This window comes from Dipteris shenzhenensis, chromosome 21, assembly GCF_047967505.1.
Source record: "Dipteris shenzhenensis isolate YYH24624 ecotype China chromosome 21, Dip_SZ_1.0, whole genome shotgun sequence".
In the NCBI taxonomy this organism is placed as follows: domain Eukaryota; kingdom Viridiplantae; phylum Streptophyta; class Polypodiopsida; order Gleicheniales; family Dipteridaceae; genus Dipteris; species Dipteris shenzhenensis.
This window is the reverse complement of record NC_141616.1, coordinates 49,072,105-49,094,345: the sequence shown is the minus strand read 5'-3', so window position 1 is coordinate 49,094,345 and position 22,241 is coordinate 49,072,105. Positions and strand designations below refer to the sequence as shown.

The following is a 22,241-nucleotide window of genomic DNA, read 5'->3' as shown; positions in this document are numbered from 1 at the left end:
TTTCACTCCTTTTAGAGCTGTTCATGCCTCGATGGACACACCTTGGGAGATTTTAGCTAGCATTGTAGCTTGACATATTGAGGGCTAGATGTATGGAGGCGATGGAGGGTTCACAAATTCACCCATCCCACCAGTCTATGGCTAGTATATGGATTGATACTATACACACATTGATGGCCATCTGCGCATGGTTGAGGTGGCATTTTCAGCCTCCACCTTGGGATTTTGTGAGCTCTTTTTGAGCTGTTTTTTCTTTCATGCATGTCATGATGTACTCCCGCATTTGAGCTTGCTCTTGCGGCTTTCATTCATACTTAGTGAAGTAATCTTTTTGAAAAAAAAAAAGAAGACCATGTACAAGAGATGGCATGTGGCCTATGGTCCACCAATGTCAGCAGTCTCGAATCGTTTCTAGGGATGCGACCAGCTGGGATGAAGGTAAGGGTAGAACTGGAGGAGAGAATCATTTAGAAAAGGAGAGGCCAGGGCTACAAGATCGTTGTGTATTGGTGTGTTGGTGAAGGTGTAATGTTGTACTCATAAATGTGATTGACTTTTGTCCGTGGAAGCATTAGTCCTTCATCTTATTATAGTTTTTTTTTTTGTCTTCTTCAATATGTATGTTCTATATACCCCTTGTACACTTGCATCATGGCCTTCCCTGTCGCATTCCTTCAGTGCCTTCGTACTGCAACACTCCCTATACACTCACATTGCACTCATGTTGCATTGCATTGCTCTCTATTTCTAAGTAGAAGGTAGTCTCCTTGCACTAGTGGCCTTAGACCTCTAGGTAATACTTCTAGAAGGGAACAGCCTTCACCTCATACATTTATGGCGATTATAGTTGGGAAAGAGTAAAGTGGTTTCCTATTGTCTTAGGGGAGAGAGATCTTATGCTAAGTAGTTTTGATGACCTTGAGAGAGCAAGTGAGAGAACTTTAGGTACTTGAGGATAGTGGAGAGAAGGCTTCATGTAGACCAAACATGATACAAGAAGCTTACATGTGACAAACGTTTGGGAAGTCCTTAAGCCAAGCACAAAGTGAACCTAAGGAAGCTTATCTTTTGGAGCTCAAAAAAACTTGACCTCGCTTAGAAGATTATGGTGGTCAACTAGGTACTGTTGGCCATGGCTTGGTTTGTTTTCTCTTGATAATTCCATTCCAGCGACTGCATCACTCAGCTCAAAAGACCAATATAGAATTCCCTTTGCAGTGGTCTAGATGGTACGATAGACACTAGAGCTAGGGTGGCTTGAGAGACTTTTATCCTGCCCAGGTGGGAAGGTGGTCTCAATATTTTAGATCTGTACCTACAGAGCTGAGATTTATTATGCAAGATGGTGGTCAGAGGACTCTTGCTAGGACATGACCCTTAAAAGGATTTTTTCTTAAGACGTATACAATCCTACACTCCTTCCAGTGTGATGAGGTTGGAAACAAAAAAGTAACTCTCTTGGCAGTGGCTGCTCTGGAAGATCCTTGCATGCTCGTCCAGATGGCCATCAGAGTTTGGAGAGGATCTCCTTCCTTCTCTGAGTCTCCTTCAGGGTTGAGGTGGCATTTTCAGCCTCCACCTTGGTTTTTTATTAGCTCCTTTTGAGCTGTTTTTTCTTCATGCCTAGCATGATGTATTCCCGCATTTGAGCTTGCTCTCGCAGTTTTCGTTCATATTTAATGAAGTAATTTTCTTGAAAAAAAAAGAAACAAGTACCAAATGGATTTTCACTTCAACTCATCCCAAGATCTTTCCTCCCCTCATACGATTGCTATCTTGAAAGCTTAAGCCAGCTTCAAAAGTACCCTTTAGAGAGTCCCCCCCTCCTCTCAGATGTAGCCAGTCGTGTGGAATGACAGTACACTTGATGAGCATGGTAGACCCTTAGATACCTCCCATTATATGTAGGATTCCTCATCGGGGAGAGGTCCTTCTTCCTTTGTAGGCTCATGGAGGATTGTCAAATGCCTCCCAGATGGTCGCAAATTGGAGTTGGTAAGTCACCTCATAGAAAGTGCAAGAAGAATTGATGTAGCCATACCCTTGGATTGGGTTCTTCCAGGAGATAGGTTTCATTATGGGGACACATGGCTAGAAGCCTTTACGAGATCAGGGATCTTGCTTAAAGTTGTGGGACTACGAGGACCACATATGGATGCCTAGGGCAGGTTAACTAGATTGGTGGATGGGATTCTTTTGCATATTGCATTTCAGCTTGTTAGGATAGTAGGTCATGTGGAGCAAAGCTTTTTGGAGTCAGGACAGTACCTAGACCCTAATCCCTACCATATATTACTTGGGTTCATGGAGGCTTTCACTTTATGGAGATGCTCCCATAAAGTACTTACAGTGGGATACCAGGGAGTGGGAAGGGATAGATGCAGGGCATTGAGAGAAGAGCCTCCCTTTCTTTTCCCTCTCTCTCTCTAGTCAGGCTGCTCTTCAAAAACAAAATTCAGATCTAGGCTGAAAAACAAGTTTCAGCTACTACAAAATTTGATTTTAATCTAAGAAGTGTTGCTGATCCAAAACAAAATTCAGCTCCAGGCTTTGGCTGCTCCAAAAAACAATTTTGATACAAGCCGTTACCTACTCCAAAATGAATTTCATCTCCAGCTCCAAAAAACAATTTTGATCCAAGAAGACTGTTGCTCCAAAACAAAATTCAACTCTAGGCTCTAGCTGCTCCAAAATACGAAATACAACTCAAGATTTGGCTGCTCCAAAAATAATTTTAGCCTCTCTCCCCTTTATGACACCAGCCCTGCCTTCCTCCCTTTGCCTTTCTACCCCTTTTCTTCAGCCCTTACCTTACCCCTCTCACCCCTTCCTGCTCCCCTTTGAGCCCGTCTCCTAAGAACGCCCTTACATTCCCTCCCTCTTGTAGTTCCACCCCCTTAGAATTCCTTTAGGTTCCCTACCCCTTCTTCCAGCTCTTCCCCCTTAGAACTCCCTTAGATTCCCAGCCTCTCCTCCCTCTCTCCTCCCTCTTCTCCCTCTCTTTCCTTTCTTGCTCCTCCCCTCCCTCTCAACCCTCTCCAAAAAACGGATCTTCACCAGTTTGAATCAGCCTTCCATCTTTGCTTGACGAAAGATGACCCATTCAGTCCACCCTCATCCACTTCCACCAGTTGTGAGAACATGTATTTTCTCAAAAGACGAGCTGCTGCAGTTACAAAAGGATGTCGGAGCTTGAGAGCTCCACACACTCTTCGATCCATGGGTCCCACCCTTCCAGATCACGGGCCTTGCGCTCTGGCCTCTCTCGCCTTTGAATTTTGGGATGAGGATTCTTTTAGATGGATTTTGACACTCCTAGAGCTATGAGCATTGTGCTCAATGCCTTACTTACCTTTAGCGCTTGGTTCCAGGAAGATTTTCCTCAAGGCATTCTCTCTTGGAGTCAACCCAATGTCTCTCTTCATGAGATTTCCAAGAGTGCCCCAGGTGTACCATGGGCTCCTTCCCATGATCGGAGCTACTTTTGGAGTGGTCACTGAGATCCTCCCCCTCCCTAGATTGCCATATTCAATAGTAGAGGCAATTAGATCAGATGGCATTCCTAGAGTTAGGGTCATTGTCTCTGACCCTAAACTTTTGATGATCGTATCATGCTCCAGTGCTCAGATGGATCTCTTTTTTGGCAGAGAGTTGAGATTGCCAGTAGGTAGGACCAATTTTGGATATGCAGGGTTGTACTCATCAGACTGTTTCTTTGGCATTGCCTCATTGTCTGACTCCAACTATAGGTCCTGCACCAGTTGCCCCTTGTGTTAGGTATATAGGGATGACCTTGATCAGTATTGGGCAGTATATGTACATGTCAAGTCTATATATGTCCATGTCAAGACATGTCAACATGTCAAATTTGTATAGACTTTCGTCATAGGACTTGAGCAGAACATGGCTAAAGCAGTACATGACTGGAGTAGCACATGGCTGGAGCACGGTATGTCAAGGATGGACTGATATTGGCATAGGTTGGACTGACCTTGGTCACTGTAAAACACTAGCGCACAAGGCATGTCAACAATGGACTGCAATAGTCATGGGAGCACAGGTGGTGCACATGGTGGTACACATGGAGAAGTTGTCTACCAATTGTTGTCTGACGCACTAGGAGGTGTACTTGGAGTAGACAGAGAGCTACACATGGAGTAGTTAAGTCATTGACTAGGAGGAGGCTCGTGAGTCAAGAAGTCATTGAAGCCATCAAGAGACGAAGCAGCATAATGGATAAGGGAGACAGGGGCACAACCAATAGGAAGCACGAAAGGGGGATTTCCAATAGGGGCACAACCAATAGGAAGCACAAAAGGGGGATTTCCAGATGAGGGACAGCTGATCAAGGAACTGAGGGGAGAGGGAGAGACATACGATCATTTAGCGTGAGTGGAGATAGAGGCGAGAGTCAAGACCTCGCATTTGGTGTATTTTTAATTTCTTCCTTACGTACTATGCGCCCTTTTGCCACTATTCGCTCCTCCTACACCTCTTCATTTCATATCCCCCTCCCTTCATCTTCCTTCACCTGGTATAGTGGACCCTGTGTTATGTGGCTTGATTTCCGCCTTATATACTTTGATGGTTGGCTTTTGTGATTGCATTCTCCTTTGTGTTTTCCTTGATACATCATCCTTCAAGGGGATTCTTGCACTTCTTGGTTCTACACTTGCACTATCATTCACACAGCTGTCCACTTTGAACTCGTTCCATGCCGCACTTGCACCATCACTGGTACCACAGTCACTTGCACCATCATTGCGCATCCATTGCACTAGCGTTTACGAGGAAGACATTAGTAGGTTCACATCAACACCCATAGTTACAAGTCCCACACACTCCTTGCATCTCACACCAGGGGCCTTAGGCCTTCGGTAACATGAAGGGATTGGACTCCCCTCAGATAGTGTATGGCGATCACGATGGGACACTACTGGTGTTTAGTAGAAAGAGTGAAGTGGTGTCCTAGAGTCCTAGAGGAGAGAGATCTTATACCGAGTAGTTTTGATATCCTTAAGGAGCAAGTGAGAGAACCAGGAGGTGCTTAAGGGAGAGTAGAGAGAGGACTTCCTACAGACCAAACCCACCAAAACATCGCTTGTGTCTTTTCTTCTTCCTCGGGCAATCTCTAGCAAAGTGCCCAAGGGATTTGCAAATCATGCACTGATCTTGTCCACCGGTAATCTCGACTCTCTGGCAAAAGGAGGAGCCATCCGGACGCTGAAGCATAATGTGGTCATCCATGATAGTAGGGTCTGTAATTAGAACCCTAACTCTCCCCCCTCTCCACCTTCTCTTCAGCCTCCCTCCCATCTCTCCTCTACCTCCCTCCACCCCCCACCCCTCCCCCCCGCCTCCTTCTGCTACCCCCTCGGCTCCCTTGCCTTCTCCACCTCTTCCCCCCTGCCTCTTCGCCTCCTCCTCCCTACATTCCCCCGCTGCCACCCTGCCCCTTTTCTGCCTCCTTCCCCACCCTCTCCCTCCTTGCCTGTCTTCTTTCGCCCCTCCTTGCCTCCTCTCCGCCTCCTCCATCGACATCTCTCCGCCTCATCCCGCCCCTCCTCTTTGCTTTTTTATCTTTTCTCCCTTTGCAGCGGGGTTTTTTGTGCTTGTTCAGAGAAAGAAAATCTCGGTGGTAGAGGGGCTCTATGGCAGCACCCTTGAATCCCACAGTCATTAAGGTCCTTCTTTCTTCAGCCAACAAAGCAACAGGTACAACAAGCAGTTCAATCCCTCTAGGACAAGGCAATCGTGGGCAGAATTGTGGGCCTCACACCCACAAGGAGATAGGTACGAGAGTGGATCCAGGTGAGCTTAGCACTACAGGGTGACCACATTCAGGAGGTCGCTATCTATGGAAGAGGCGTCTTTCTCATCCAGCTGAGCTTCCCTGGCACTACGTTGACACTTGTGGAGTAGAGCCCCATTATCCTTGGCCCGCATTTGGTGTACCTCTTTCCTTGGTACCATGGCTTTACAGTGGGGGACATGGACATGACACACCATGTTCCCCGTTTCCCGGTTACGCTCCGATTCCCAGGGCTCCCAAAGGAGTATAGAGCCATCCTCCCCTCCATTGGTCGGGCATTTGGCACCGTGCTCAAGTCTCTACCAGATTCAGCCACTTCAGTGGTAGCAGATGATGGAGTCCCTAGGATCAGGCTGGTGGTCGAGAGCCCAAAGTCCCTCCCAGAGTTGATCCTCATAGAGACCCTCGAAGGGGGCACACTTCGCTAGCGAGTGGAGATTTCTGTGTTACTAGGCCAGTGTCTTTGATGCAGACAGATGGATCACCTAGCCAGAGATTTCCCCTGCGGCCAAGGCCGAGCTCCTCCCCCCCCACCTCCACAGAGTAGACAGAGTAAGCAAGCCAGAGCCCAACACCCCCCCAGACAAGAGCAGCAGGAATCTCAGACCCCCTAGGTAACCCCCTCAGAAGGGGGTTGGACCCAAGTTCAAAAGAAAAAGAAACCAAGCAAACAAGCTTGCAAGCGTCGCAGGTAGAGGGCTAGACGCACAGAGAGAGACAAGGCTTTTTGAGAGGCACCTAAGGAGGAGCAACAGCAAGAGCCCCCACGTGGAGATCCACCTCCCCCAGCATAAGGGGCCACTTCCCCCATCTAGAGGATCCTCCCATGACGGAGGTTCAGCACCCGTACTCACCCTTGCATCAGCAGGGAGCTCCTGACGCTGCGATGGCGGAAGCTGTGGCGGATGAGGAGGTGTGAATCTAGAGCCCTTGCGAGCCTGATTAGCAGGGGGGGCCCATGGTTGCCCCTACTCCCCCACGCCCCCCTCCCCCTCCAAATTTCGCTCCCTCTCCACTTCCCCCCCTCCCTCCTAGATTCCCCCTGCCCCCTCTCCCCCCCTCACCCCTCTTGCTTCTGGTCACCCTTCCCAGTCGCCCCCCTCCCTCCCCACTCCCCCTCCCCCCCCCTCTCCACCTCCTCAGCAGGTTTCTCAGCCTCCCACCCCTCTCCTGCCTCGACACCCCTCCCAACAAGCAAGGGTAAGATGACGTTCCCTTTCGCTTCATCACAACAGCATCCTACCCAGACGGGGAGGGAGCCAGAGGTAAGGGGCTTGTCCTCCCAGTCAGCAGCTCCCAATCTCCAACTTGGGCATTCCTTACCACGGGACTTTTGGAGATTGGGACCCTGGGAGAGAGAGAGGCTGGATCTATGAGCTCGACAAGGAGAGAGTGTGGAAAGACTTGTGTGTACCCCTTTGTCTACTACGGGGATAGACCTGTGTGTTTTTGTGACTTGCAACTTGTGACCTATAGATGTTGGTCCAGTGATATGTACTTTGGCCATCTTGGTTACTTTCTCATTTTTCCTTGCTCTTTCCGATATGGGAATTGTTCACCAGTGTATGACGAGGTTTTCTTCTCCTGCTTATGTTGTGGAGTTCTCATGTGATTGTCATTTAGCATAGTGCACTCGTACGTCGTCATTCATTGCAATACAGCATACGACACTCGCACACCACTGCACGGTGCACTTTGCGCGATCCATTCCATTAGAGCATTGCAACACTCATGCTTCTCATGCCAGCGGCCTTTGGCCTCTGGTAACACCTTCGGAAGGATAGGAACCCCTCCCCTCAGACAGTTTATGGCGATCACAGTGGGACACTGTTGGTGCTGAGTAGCAAGAGGGAAGTGGACTTCTAGGGTCCTAGAGGAGAGAGTTCTTATGCCAAGTAGTTCTGATACCCTTGAAGGAACAAGTGAGAGAACTAGGAGGTACTTAAGGAGAGTGGAGAGGAGACTTCTGGCTAACCAAACTAGATACAAAAAGCATTACGTGAGATGGAAGTTCGCAAAGTCCTCAGGAAGAGCACAAAGTGAGCCTATTGGAGCTGTAGCCAAAGCAAGTAACTTCATCGAGACTCTCATCGATTTGGACCAACAAGATCGGTGGTGGTCAGATCCCGACTCCAGAGAAGAAGTACAAAGCGGGGAACGGGTGAAAGAAGAAAGTACTAAGGGCGAGGGCTCCTCAGACGCACATCAAGGTCAAGACAGCCACTTAGCTCCTATTGCAACGATGTCTTCATCTGCAGCCACTTCAACGGGAGTAGTACCCAATTCAGCACCGGACTTGACATCCACTGGTCAAGCTGCCATTTCGTCTGCCATGCATAACCCGGGTCCTTCGAGTCTAGTTTCTACATCCGTGACACCCTTGGGTTCACCTTTTGCTCAGATGTCCCTACGATTGCCATTATCTTTACCCTTCCCTCCTCCTCCTTATCTACATGGCTTCGACTCCTTCCTTCTCCTTCTTAGCTGCCTCCGCATCCCTATTGACCCCAACATTCCCCATGTCTTCACCATCTACTTTCGCAACGGTAGCGCCTGCAGCATATGCAGCACCATCTATCTTCACTATGGCTACATCAATAGTACCTACACCAGTGTGGTCTCCTGCACGGGGTGTTGTCTCCTCATCCACCCCACCATATGTCTCCTTAGTACCCACATTGAGTACTGCTCCATTGGGAGGCCCTTCTGCTCTTCCTTCCACCTCAGCTCCCAGGGTGAGTGCAGTGGTTCTTAGTCCTGGAGAAAAAGCAAGACTTATGGAGTTACTCAACAAAGTCCATGTGAAGACTCAGAAGTTCAAAGGTCACCTACATGAGGATGCCAAAGCTCATGTGAGGAAGTTTCTCACAGCATGCAAAGCCAAGGGTGTGGAAAATGAGCATACCTTTCTACATATCTTTCCTTCGTCATTGGAGGATGCAGCCGATGTATGGTATAGCCAATTTCCAGCTGACCATTTTCAAACTTGGACAGCTCTAAGGGAGGAGTTTCTACGGACTTTCAAATTGGAGAAGTTTGAACATATGATTGTCCAGGAGTTGTCCACCGACACCATGAAGCCTGGAGAAAGCATCTTTGAGATGTATACAAGGATGAGGGTCTTGGTGGCAAAGATGTCTGTGCCACCTAATGATGTTGTCATGAAGGGGTGGTTTTTGAAAGCATTACCCCCTACCATTGCTATAAGGTTGGTTGATAAACTCCCTGAACATGCCTCACTTCAAGACTTCCTAAAAGAAGCTGTCAAGATGCAATGGTCACAGCTAAGTTTTGTCTCATCGACGACTACGACCACCTAACTCCCAAGAGAGGAGGGATCATCCGCATGGCAGTAACTCAAGGAGTTGGAAGAAATCAAAGAAGGCCTGAAAGATAGAATAAAGGTGGATGAGGCCCAGATTCAAAGTGGTCTTTGGTGCACAGAATGCAAGGGTTCTAACCATGGTTACTGGAAGTGCCCCTCCAAGTGTAAGGTACCTACTTCTACCTCATTTTGTACATTTTGTGAGATCCATGGACATGATGCCTCTGAGTGTAGGTACCTCAAAGGATTAAGGAAGCTTCTTCTAGAGTATACCTCGAAGGAACCTCTAGTTGCTACAGTCAATAGAACGGTACCCTTAACTTCTAGCCCAGCACCAGTACCTCTTGCTCCCCCTCTTGCACGAGCATCTGAGCCACCTCCTCCTCTTGTCATGCCACCTCCATTGCTTCCGACTCCCCCTTTGCTCCAAGCTCCTGTGCCCAATTCAATTGGTGCCCCTTATTTCTATCCTCAATCTTACTATGCACCGTACCAACCAGCTATGTCAGGAGGTGGCTATGGACCCCCTTATCAATGTGGTCGAAGGGGTGGTTTTCGAGGTGGATGTGGAGGTGCAAGCAGAGGTACAAACTTTAGAAGACCCATTCAGGGGACCCTCCTGTACACAGTGCAACACAAACGACCACTACACCAGAGATTGTCCCAATGGAAGAGCGGAACCCGCATCCCCAGTGAATATGGTTGATGTAGTAGTGGCGGGGGAGGGCAACAGCCCCCATTTGATTGGCGCAGTGTTGGGCGATGTGACACGGTCACAAACAAAAAGTGACAAATGTAAGGACGACTCAGAGCCAGCACCGGAGACCTCAGCACCAATCAGTTCGACAAGTGTTCCCCCACCAAGGTCATTCTCCCCCTCCAAGGTACACAGTACGCCCAGGAATAGACCACCCATGCTTGCTCGTGATAGTGATTCAAAAACAAACTCGAAGGGCACACAACCACCCCCAAATCAAGCATCAGACCATTACATTTTTTAACCGCCTCCTAGGAGGTCGACAGAAGGGATCTACTTTGAGTGAGCCAACACCAGAGACATTACTGGCTCAGCATGGGTCTACACCGGACCACTTCTCTGCCTACGCTTCCCTCACTTGTGAACAAAGTCTCCCAAGGTCACCGTGGAGATTCATGGAGTGGAGCTGAAGGGGAGCTGAAGGACATCTTCCTTGATGGTGGGGCAGCCGTGAACATTATGCTGAAAGGTACACTCCAAAAACTAGGGTTGAAGTTGACAAGTGATATTCACTTTCAAGTACACATGGCTGATCAACGCAGAGTAAAACCAATGGGTGCAATCAAAGGTGTTCACATGAAGATTGGTGGAGTAACTTTTCTCTCCAATTTTGTTGTACTTGATATGATCGAAAATGAGCAGACTTACCCTCTACTTCTTGGTAGGCCATGGTTGCAGTCCGCACAGGCCATTCAGGATTGGTTAACTGACAAAGTTCGGTTGCCCTTGGGATCCACATCCCTCGAAATAGATATGGTCACAGGACAGGCAAGGCACATACCAATAGAACTGGGAGAGGAGGATTTTGAAGAACAACGAAGAGGTGCATTGGGTTTGTGGGGACTGGCCTATGGGTGGTGACCAAGGTATCAATGAGGAGACAACCCTAGAGGGATTCGAAAGTTTGCCCTACTTGTTGGATTGGGCTGATCAAGAAGACGAGGAAGCTGTCATTTTGGATTGGATGGGAGCCTTGGGCTCCTTAGCCGTCAACATGGTGGAACTATGCCAACAAGAAGATCCCGAAGAACACCTACTTGTAGTATCACAAGTCCACCCAAAACCACATGCACAAGGTCTAGCTGAACTAGTTTACGAAGGGATGCCCTTTGGTCTTTGCAATAGTCCACACCTGTATAAGAGAATGGTCACTAGGGGTACTACAGTAGACACTGTTGAGAACAATGATGTTACTGCAGTGAACATTGATGGTCGCGTCTAGTGGCCGACATGGAGGACATTGGTCAAAATGATGTTGATAGTACAATAGCATACAATGATGGATCTACTTTATACGAGGCCGGTATTGCACAACCCACCAATGGTACTCCCGTGTACAATGATGGTACTATGGTGTACAACCATGGTACTGCTGAGTACAATGATGGTCATACAGAAGACTAACACTAGTGAAGAAGAAACTGATGGTGACGGTATAGTGATTTAGAAGAAAGTGACATAGACATTGCTGAACTTGAGGAGAATCACCACCTACAGCTTGAGGTCTTGGGGGAACCCAGGGTGCATACAGGATACGGAGATGAGGACATGGCCAATCTCAGAAGCCTCAGTTGAAGACCTTCTGGAAACCACTTATGATGTGGAAGGCTTACCTTATCGGGGCATGCTAAAAGAGGCACCAAGGCACTGAAGGCATACAACATCTATAACATCTATTGACTCTACATCATTTCAGCCCATGTAGGTGCCCGAGAACCCACCAATTACTTACCCCCCATCTTGGTTGAGAGAAGTGGAGGGGGACTTTCCCCTTGAAGATACTCCAGCACATACATGACTGAGAATGGGTGAGCCAAGTACCTCAACATCCCAATGCATTGCCCCTGTTGATGAGGCACGGAACTAGCGGTATCTGAACATTGGGACTGAGGACCAACCCCAGCATTTGAAGTTAGCCACTTGGGTCTGGGAACATGACTATCTTCTAGCTGTAGTGACATACCTTTTTAAAGAATTTGTGGATGTCTTTGCCTGGTCCTACAAGGATCTGAAGGGGGTGCCCGCTGATTTCATGGAGCATCACATCGACTTATATCCAAATGCAGACCCTGTGATTAAAGGTCCATACCGCATGAATCCCAACTATGGCAAGGAAGTCCAAACAGATATACAGAAAATGGAGCAAGCAGGATTAATCTACCCAGTCGATTACTCTGATTGGGTCAGCGGAATTGTCATTGTACCCAAAAGACAGACTGGCAAACTCAGAATATGTGTTGACTATCAGAGTTTGAATGCTGCAACATGACGTGATAGGTTCCCCCTTCCCTTCACAGATAGAGTGTTGGAGATAGTGGCAGGACATGCTTTATATTCATTCATGGATGGATATAGCGGGTACAACCAAGTCCAAGTGAAAGAACAGGATCAGCCCAAGACTACCTTTGTCACTCAATGGGGAACATACGCTTACCGAATGATGCCCTTTGGATTATGTAATGCCCCGGCAACATTTCAACGACTTGTAACCAAACTCTTTCAAGAGAATATCGGCAAGTTTCTTGAGGTATTTCTAGATGACTTCTTTTAATGGTAAATCAGCCTCCCATCTTGATCCTGTTGAGATATCGAGCTCCACTCGCGATATGCCAGGGTGACCGTTGTGTATTTATGTCACCGACTTGTTAGCTGGAGATGTGGTTGGTACACCACCCACGAATAATAGCTGGATGACAGCTATCCTTATCTACTCTAGTTTGTGGCTTAATTAGTATGCCACCTTAGTTAGTTGAGTTTGGTTTGAGACCCACATATAGGGTTCTTCTATTTTCCTTGTACTAGAGTTCTTTTGACTTTCACAACTAAGAAGAGGAAAACTGTTTTCAGCCTCCACCTTTGTGTGTATTCCCCCATTGTGCATGTGAGAAAGCCGCAAGTGAGACTCCTTCCCTCTCTCCCACTATCTTCACATGGTATCAGAGCCTTGTTCGTGGTAAGGAGCTCAAGAAAGCAAGCCAAGTTCGTGGTGTCCTGGTAAGAGGACCAGTGTTGCTTTGCTATTTCGAGTTTGGGAGCAAATCTCTGCAGGTAGCACAGCCAAAAGTGCAAGAGTGTACTGTCTCAGATTGAGACGCCCTTTGCGGTGTGACTTTATTTTTCTGATTCGAGGCCATTTCGGGGCCCGTTTTGAAGGCGAAAGTTCTTCGCAGGCACTCAGAAAAAGGCCCTGTTTCGGCTGTGCAACCACTGCGCGGCTAGTCGGTGAAAAGTTACCGCAGAAATTGCATCGTATGCCTGTGTGCAGAGATATTGGGAGTTGCAGATTCATGCTTGTTGCCTGTTGATGCAAAATCGTCACTAAGAAGTGACTGTGTGGTGAAATACCACTTTCGTCAGTTTTGCAGATCTGCCCGTGTGAGGCAAAAGCTGTGTTTTTTGCAGTGATAGAATATTTTGCAGTGTTCTGTAATGGCATCTGATTCTCTTTCACAGATTGTCACTGAAAAGCTTGACAAGAACAACTTCCAGGCATGGAAGTTTAGAATGACGAATTTCTTGATGGGAAAAGGCTATTGGGAGTTCATTACAGGAAATGAAGAAGAACCTGTTCTTCCTAATGTTCCCAATCAACAGGAATTGCAGGCATTCAAAGGATGGCATGAGAGAGCCAGGAAAGTTATGTACTGGCTGTCTATCAGTATTTCGGACTCCATGATTGTGCATATTCAGGATGCAAGTACGCCAAAGGAGGCATGGGATACTTTGGCAAAAATGTATAGCACAAATACGCAAGCCAAGAAAATGCAGCTCAAGCAGGAGCTGCACAATGTGCAAAGAGAAAACATGAGCATCAATGACTACCACATGAAGGTGAAGAAAATTGTGGATGCACTTGCTTCCATTGGGTCGCCAATGGATGATGACGATTTAGTTTCTGTGACCTTGAATGGTCTAGGAAAGGATTATGCACAGTTCCAGACATCCATTGCCGTCCGTGAAAAATTTCCTGATTTTGAGGAGTTGATTGCTCTTCTAATTTCTGAAGAGCAGAGAAATGGGGGTGCATCTTCTTCAGCAGGAACTTCAAAAGAAACTGTCTTCTACTCAAATGCTGGCAGAGGTAGAGGCAGAGGTAGAGGAGGCCGATCTGCAGGCCGTGGTAGAAATCAGAATATGCAGCAAACGCAAGAAAACCAGTCCTATGCAGGAGGACGTGGTAACTCTAGAGGCAGGGGGAGCCAAAGAGGCCGTGGTGGATGGCAGAGAGGCCAAAATGCAAACAGCAGTGTTGAATGCTACTACTGTGGTAAAATGGGGCATATGGCTAAGGACTGCTACAAAAAGCAGAATGACATTATGAATGGAAAATTGCAGCAAGGCAATTATGCATCCTCTAGTAGACAGGGTGATGACAGAAATGAGCATTTGTTTATGGTGCAGCATATGACAAATTCTGTGACAAGTGCAGAAGAAAGCAATGATGTGTGGTATGTTGACTCAGGTGCGTCAAACCACATGACAGGTCATGCTGAATGGATGTAGGATGCAAGGAAAATGAAAAAACCAGGATTTGTGGAGATTGGTGATGATACTGCACATCCTATTGTGCAGATTGGTAAAATTCCTTTGTCTATGCAGGATGGGAAAAAGAAATACTTGTCTGATGTATTTCATGTCCCGAACATCACCAAGAACCTGGTTTCTGTTGGTCAGATGGTTGAGCAGGGCTTGCAGGTCAGATTTAATCCTCATGGATGCTTTGTTGAGGATATGAAAAATAATGGTCGCTTGATAGCAAAAGGAAAGAAGAAGGACAGGATGTTTACGTTGGATGCGGACATGCCTGAATTGAGTGCAGCAATGTTTGCACATGGGACCGGTGTAGTTGCAGATATTGATATCTGGCACAAACGCATTGGTCATGTTAATATACAGCGACTTAAATCAATGCAAGCCCAAAATATTGTTGCAGGATTGCCTAAATTTAAGGCTGCAGAAATGCACAAGGTTTGTGAAGCCTGTCAATTTGGGAAACAGGCAAGGAAACCTTTTCCTAGGCATGTTCAAGAGAGTAAAAAGCCATTGGAATTAATCCACTCTAATGTGTGGACTACTAAAGCTGCATCTATTCGAGGCTGTCACTATTTTGTCACATTTATTGATGACTACAGCAAAAAACTTTGAGTGTATTTTATGAAAAAGAAAAGTGAAGTGTTTGGGCACTTCAAAGCTTTCAAAGCTATGGTTGAAAAAGAAACAGGCCTGCAAATAAAATGCCTAAGGTCAGATGGAGGGGGAGAGTACCTCTCAAATGAGTTTGCAAGGTTCTTGCAGGAGCATGGTATAAAGCAGCAATATTCATGCAGTCATACTCCACAGCAAAATGGAATTGCAAAAAGGAAAAACAGGCATATTGGAGAGGTATCTCGGGCTATGCTAAATGAAAAAGATCTACCAGATTATTATTGGGCTGAAGCAGTTGCTACAGCAATTTATATAATGAACAGGACTCCCACTGCAGCAATACATGGCATGACGCCAGAGGAGATGTATACTGGTAGGAAACCAGATATTTCTCATTTGAGAATTTTTGGTTGCATTGCCTATGTCCATGTGCCAGATGAGTTGAGGTCCAAGTTGGATCCAAAAGCTGAGAAGTGCGTCTTTATTGGTTATTCTCTGCAGCAGAAAGGGTATATATGCTATAACCCTTCTACTCGTAAGTTTACAGTGAGCAGAGATGTTGTTTTTTATGAGATGAGCAGCTGGTATAAACCAGTAAATGTGATGATTGATGTAGATGCACAAAATGGTAATGCTGCACAGAATTCACAGCAGCAATCACAAAATATTAGTGGACCTGGAGTGTCCTCTAGCAATGGTTCACATACTTCGCCATGGACAGGCAGATTGAGATCAGGAGAATCTCCTCAAAGCAATGCAAAGAGTGGTATGCAGGTATCATGAAAAGGAAAAGGGAAGGTAGATCAGCCCATGTTTGATGTGAATGCAGGTCACTCTTATGTGGATGGTGAATCCAGTGGCTCAGAACAAAGCATTGATGATGAGTTGGGTATTCCCTCTGTTGTTACACCTGGAGTAAGGAAGACCAGGGATGTTTTGAGAGCACCTGGAAGTGAGCCTATTTTGCGCAGGTCTACCAGGGTTAGGTATCCTGTGGATAGGCTAAAATATGATGGATTTACAGCCATTCACTATGCCTATATGGTCAAAGTGATACAGGAACCAGAACCCACTTCTTTTGAGCAAGCCATGGGAAATGAAAAATGGGAGAAAGCCATGGATGAAGAAATGGATGCCTTGGATGCAAATGCTACATGGGAATTGGTGCCTTTGCCTAAAGACAAGAATGCAATTGGCTGTAAGTGGGTTTATAAGATCAAGCACAATGCAGATGGTTCTGTGAATAGATACAAGGCAAGATTAGTTGTCAAGGGCTATGCACAGACATATGGCATTGATTATGAAGAAACTTTCAGCCCGGTTGCAAGGATGGCAACCGTAAGAGCAGCCATTGCTATGGCTGCATCAAAGGGATGGTCTTTACATCAGATGGATGTAAAGAATGCCTTCTTGCATGGTGATTTGCAAGAAGAGGTCTTTATGGAGCAGCCAGTAGGTTATGTTCATGCTATTCATCCTGAGTTTGTTTGCAGGTTAAAGAAAGCCTTGTATGGCTTGAAGCAAGCATCTAGAGCATGGTCTGACAAGATAGGACAGTATCTTGTCACTATTGGCTTTCAGATTTCCAAGGCAGATTTCTCACTCTATGTGAGAAAAACAGAGAAAGGGATTATGCTCTGGTCATTTATGTTGATGATTTGATCATCACAGGTGATAGTGATGAAGATATCCTTCATGTGAAAATGCTATTGAGGCAGAAGTTTGAGATGAAGGATTTAGGAGAGCTACGTTATTTCTTGGGCATTGAGGTGATTAGATCACCAAGTGGGATACAGCTCTTGCAGAGGCAGTATGGATTGGACATGCTGTCCAAATATGGGATGACAAGCTGTAAGCCTATTTCAGTTCCTTTGGAGCAGAATGTGAAGCTGAGCGCAGATGCAGGTGAGCTTCTGGAAGACCCTACTGTGTACAGACGCATAGTAGGAAGTTTGATTTACATGACTATTACCAGGCCAGATTTGAGCTATGCTGTTGGGTTGGTAAGTCAGTTTATGCATGCTCCAAGGAAACCGCATTTGGATGCGGCTAGATGGATACTCAGGTATGTGAAGTCCACATTGCAGTATGGACTATTTTATGAGGCTGGGGTTCAGATACAGTTGCATGGATACACTGATGCTGATTGGGCTGGTAGTATTTCTGATAGACGATCTACCAGTGGATATGTGTTCTCTTTTGGGAGTGCTGCAGTCACTTGGAGCAGCAAGAAACAGCCTACAGTTGCCTTGTCGAGCACAGAGGCTGAGTACAGGGGTGCAGCAATGGCTGCATGTGAGGTAGCTTGGTTGCATAAGCTACTCTATGATATGCATCAGTCTACAGATGGGCCAGTTGTCATTTATTGTGACAACATGAGCAGCATACACTTGGTAAAGAACCCAGTCTTTCATGCTAGAACAAAGCACATTGAGGTGCATTATCACTATGTGCGGGAGAAGGTGTTACTAGGTCTTATTGATCTAGTTTATGTCAGCACAGAGGATCAGGTAGCTGACATATTCACGAAAGCATTGGGCGCAGAGAAGCTGCGCAAGTTCAGAGACCTACTTAGTGTGCAGGAATTGGGATTGAGCTCGAGGGGGAGTGTTGAGATATCGAGCTCCACTCGCGATATGCCAGGGTGACCGTTGTGTATTTATGTCACCGACTTGTTAGCTGGAGATGCGGTTGGTACACCGCCCACGAATAATAGCTGGATGACAGCTATCCTTATCTACTCTAGTTTGTGGCTCAATTAGTATGCCACCTTAGTTAGTTGAGTTTGGTTTGAGACCCACATATAGGGTTCTTCTATTTTCCTTGTACTAGAGTTCTTTTGGCTTTCACAACTAAGAAGAGGAAAACTGTTTTCAGCCTCCACCTTTGTGTGTATTCCCCCATTGTGCATGTGAGAAAGCCGCAAGTGAGACTCCTTCCCTCTCTCCCACTATCTTCATAGATCCGGCCATACAAAATGATCATCTATATAAGTTGAGATGGGTCTTTGATAAGCGCAGAGAAGTGCGCTTGTGTTTGAACCCTGACAAATGTTTCCTTCTCGCACTCCGAGGTGTTCTCCTTGGTCGTATTGTTTCTGCTGAGAGCATGACTACTGACCCCGCAAAGGTAGAGGTGATCATCTCATTGCCTATCCCTCATACACCCAAAGAGGTGAAGTCCTTCTTAGGGCATGTAGGATATTACCGAAGGTTCATACGTTTCTATGCCAACATTGTTGTTGCACTGACAGAACTACATCATCAAGACAGATCTTTTGTTTGGGCCACCTCGCAATTGGTCTTTGATGATCTAAAGCATTGCCTCATGAAGGCCATCCTCAGGTAGCCCGATCGGGATGTAATTTTTCATGCCCATGTGGATGCTAGTGGGTGGGTAGTAGGTGCTATACTGGCTCAACCTAACCAAGATACCGAGATTGATTTGCCCATCTACTTCGCCAGCCGACAACTCAATGGAGAAGAACACAATTACAGTACCACAGAAAGGGAGGGTCTTGGCATGGTTTATGCCATGACCAAGTATCGTCACTACCTCTTGGGCAACAAGTTTGTGATCAATATGATCATCAAGCTCTTAAGTATTTATGAATAAGCCTACTCTTGGTGGCCGGTTAAGCAAATGGATTCTTCTTTTTCAAGAATTTGAATTCAACATTGTGGTGAGGGCTCGCAGACTACATCAACCTACAGACCACTTGTCTAGGTTACATTCCAGGGAACCAGCCAGTGGTATTACCGAGATGAATTACTCGATGCGGGCCTTTTTGGGTGATGGCACTACCTAATGAATGCCTATTTGCGGTGGATTGCTTCCCACCATAGTATGCCAACATCGTACACCTCTTGTCTACAGGTGGCTTTCCTCCAGGTCCGATTCCAACAGAGAAACACAAGAGAATCCTTCAAGCTACTCCTTTTAAGTTGATTGCAAGTCAATTGTACAAGCTCGGGAAGGACGAGATCTTGAGACGGTGTGTGCTTCCCCACGAGACACAATCCATTCTTGAAGAGGCACATGCTGGCATAGGTGGAGGGCATATGGCCTCAGATGCTACTGCTCGGAAGATCATGTGTGCGGGATTCTGGTGGCCCAAGCTCTTCCGCGACTGCCATGCTCATGTGACTCGATGTGATTCATGTCAACGAGCAGGCCCCAAGCCTACAAGGCGCAAGTACCTTCCTCTCAAACCATTCACTCTGGTGCCCCCCTTCTATCATTGGGGATTGGATTTCATTGGGCCCATCTCTCCTGCCACATGTCGAGGGAACAAGTACGCTCTGCTTGTCACACACCGACTATGGAACCAAATGGGTCGACGCCAAGGCAGTCAAGAACTGTACAGCCCAGTTAGTAGCCACATTTCTATACGACTAGATCATCTCTCGGTTTGGCTGTCCTGTTGAGTTGATGAGTGATAGAGGATTTCACTTCCTAAATGACACCATTGCTGCACTAGTTCACATGTTACAAATAGTATGTTACAAATAGTTCACAAACTTTCATCTCCCTATTACCCTCGTGCCAATGGTCTAGCTGAGAGCTCACATGGCACAATGTGTGGGATCATGCATCATCTTTGCCTCAGTTGTTTAGCGGATTGGGATGACATACTTTCAGCTACTTTATTCGCCTATCGAACTGTTCACATGTTACAAATAGTTCACAAACTTTCATCTCCCTACTACCCTCGTGCCAATGGTCTAGCTGAGAGATCACATCGCACAATGTGTGGGATCATGCATCATCTTTGCCTCAGTTGTTTAGTGGATTGGGATGACATACTTCCAGCTGCTTTATTCGCCTACCGAACTGCTTACAAGGCCAGTACTGGGTATTAACCCTTTGAGCCCCTGTCTATGGACTGGCAGTTGTCATGCCTTATGACTTCAAGACAAAAGTGACAACTTTGAAGCCTACACAATGGAACGCTTGTGGGATTTGGAGGCACTAGCAGAGCATCGACGTGAAGCAATCTTCACTGAGGAAGTGTGGCAGAAACGACAGAAAGCTTGGCATGATCGGCACCTCAGGAAGAGGGATTTCAAAGTTGGTGATTTAGTACTCTTGTATTCCAGTAAGTTTCTCAAACACAAACCTAAGTTTGTAAGTGGTTGGACAAGCCCATTTTTCATTGCCAAGCTTATCCCAAGTGGAGTCGTCTACTTGGCCACTTTGGACGGTAGACTCCTATCTACATCAGTGAATGGGTCACGCATCAAGAGGTACCATGATAAATGAGGAAACACCCTCCTAGTCCTTGTATATACACTCTTGCCTTCTCCTTCCCTGGTGACATCTTCTCCTTCTGAGTGCCACTTTCTCTCTCTACATGGGTCCTTCTCTTTCCACCCCAGTGTCACTTTCTCTCTCTGAGTTGACCTTTCCTTTTCACCCCGTGCCACTTTCTCTCTCTAAGTGCGGCCTTCCTTTTTCACCCCTTGCCACTTTCTCTCTCTAAGTGAGGGCTCCCTTTTTCACCCCATGTCACTTTCTCCCTTTTTCACCCTGTGTCACTTTCTCTCTCTAAGTGAGGCCTCCCTTTTTCACCGCGTGCCACTTTCTCACTCTAAGTGAGGCCTTCCTCTAAGTGCGGCCTCCCTTTTTCACCCTGTGCCACTTTCTCACTCTAAGTGAGGCCTCCCTCTAAGTGCGGCCTCCCTTTTTCACCCCATGCCACTTTCTCTCTCTAATTGCGGCCTCCCTTTTTCACCCCGTGCCACTTTCTCTCTCTAAGTGCAGCCTCCCTTTTTACCCCATGTCACTTTCTCACTCTACGTGCGACCTCTCTGTAAGTGCGGCCTCCCTTTTTCACCCCGTGCCACTTCCTCTCTCAAAGTGAGGCCTCCCCTTTTTATCCCGTGTCATTTTCTCCTTCTCTTTCCACCCTCTGTCCAAACCCCTACCTCTCCCTTACAAACCCCTTCTCTTTCCACCCTATGTCCAACCCCCCACCTCTCTCTTACAAACCCCTTCTCTTTCCACCCTCTGTCCACCTCTACCTCTCTCTTACAAAACCCTTCTCTTTTTACCCTATGTCCAACCCCCTACCTCTCTCTTACAAACCCCTTCTCTTTCCACCCTATGTTCACCCCTACCTCTCTCTTACAAACCCTTCTCTTTCCACCCTATGTCCACCCCCCATCTCTCTCTTACAAACCCCTTCTCTTTCCACCCTATGTCCACCCCCCACCTCTCTCTTACAAACCCCTTCTCTTTCCACCCTATGTCCAACCCCATACCTCTCTCTTACAAACCCCTTCTCTTTCCACCCTCTGTCCACTCCCCACCTCTCTCTTACAAAACCCTTCCCTTTTCACCCTCTGTCCAACTCCCACCTCTCTCTTACAAAAACCTTCTCTTTCCACCCTCTGTCCACCCCCTACCTCACTCTTACAAAACACCTCTCTTTCCACCCTTTGTTCACCCCCTACCTCTCTCTTACAAACTCCTTCTCTTTCCACCCTCTATCCACCTCTACCTCTCTCTTACAAATCCCTTCTCTTTCCACCCTATGTCCAACCCCCCACCTCTCTCTTACAAAACCCTTCTCTTTCCACCCTATGTCCAACCCCCTACCTCTCTCTTACAAACCCCTTCTCTTTCCACCCTATGTCCACCCCCCACCTCTCTCTTACAAAACCCTTCTCTTTTCACCCTATGTCCACCCCCCTACCTCTCTCTTACAAACCCCTTCTCTTTCCACCCTATGTCCACCCCCCACCTCTCTCTTACAAAACCCTTCTCTTTCCACCCTATGTCCAACCCCCTAATTCTCTCTTACAAACCCCTTCTCTTTCCACCCTATGTCCATCCCCCACCTCTCTCTTACAAACCCCTTCTCTTTCCACCCTATGTCCATCCCCCACCTCTCTCTTACATTTGTTCACTCACTTCTATCTGCCCCGGGACACTTCTTCATAACCAAGGCGACGATCCATTCTGTCCTCGACTCCATTCTTTCCGTCACTCCCTACGATTTCGCCTCACTCTTCTACTCTGCCTTCCGTAACACGGTCCACAAGCGTCAGGAAACAAATACCTGTACCTGTGGGCCACACCTCACCTTCTTACTTTATAGCCAACCCTCCTTCCATTGTCACAGGTCGCCTCCCTTCGTCATCCCTCTCCCCTCCTGCCACTACCTCTGTCGTCTCTTCCACTGTCACTTCCCCAGTTCT

General features: G+C 47.0%; 1 pseudogene; it reads right to left on the bottom strand.

Moving 5' to 3' along the window:
* Positions 1-22,241, bottom strand: part of LOC147888992 (uncharacterized) — a 341,849-nt pseudogene that overhangs the window by 128,738 nt on the left and 190,870 nt on the right.